The sequence below is a fragment of the Apodemus sylvaticus genome, chromosome 10, assembly GCF_947179515.1.
Source record: "Apodemus sylvaticus chromosome 10, mApoSyl1.1, whole genome shotgun sequence".
Lineage (NCBI taxonomy): Eukaryota > Metazoa > Chordata > Mammalia > Rodentia > Muridae > Apodemus > Apodemus sylvaticus.
The window spans coordinates 62,845,391-62,846,171 of record NC_067481.1 but is presented as its reverse complement, the minus strand read 5'-3'; positions in this window follow the sequence as shown (position 1 = coordinate 62,846,171).

The window sequence follows — 781 nt, the reverse complement described above, 5'->3', positions numbered from 1 at the left end:
CGAGTATTGGGAACTTAGACAACTGTGGATCTAGTGTTTTGTAGTAGGAGAAATACACATAACCCCCAACCACCATAGTCTGGAGTTGGAGGAATGGATCGAAAGGCATGGAGAATATTGTCAGTCATCTATGCTACCCCATCCCTGGCTTAGGAGCCCCCATAGAGGACGGGGCTAGATGTGGGAACTGTGAGGGACTGACCTCCAAGTCAAGAAACCGTCATTTTGGGGGAGTTCAGCTACACAAACATTATTCCATCTGGGCTGGTTGACTGCTCACACTCTCTCATGGAGGGATGGGGAGGGTCACAAGACCCTCATCTGAGTGTCCAGTAGTCATTCATCACCTGTTGTATACTACTCTGTCTCTGTTTTGAGTGGCCTGGGGCTGGGGACCAGGGGACAAGCACCGACAGAGGAAGGGTAGCTTTATCTATGTGGCTACGGGGAAGCCCTCCTCCTGCTGGGTAAAAGCTTTCCAGATGTGACCTTGGGAGAGAGAACTACTCACACCTCATAGGTAACCCCTCACCTATGTTCTGTAAGGAAGCTCAATAAGTCCATTGGTTTCCCCAGAATGAACCTTGGGTGGCTCCTGTTTGCCTTGGACCTTGGAGGAGGTCGAGGTGGCTTCCAGCCCCCAGGAGGGAACTCAAGCAACAGCTGCTAGTCTGGAGTTTCCCAGCCATACTCAGCCAGGCCCACTGTTCTCGGGTCTCTGGAGAGGGGCTGGATGGTAAAGGCAGGTAGCTCTTGGTGAAGCAAACTGCTCACTTCATGA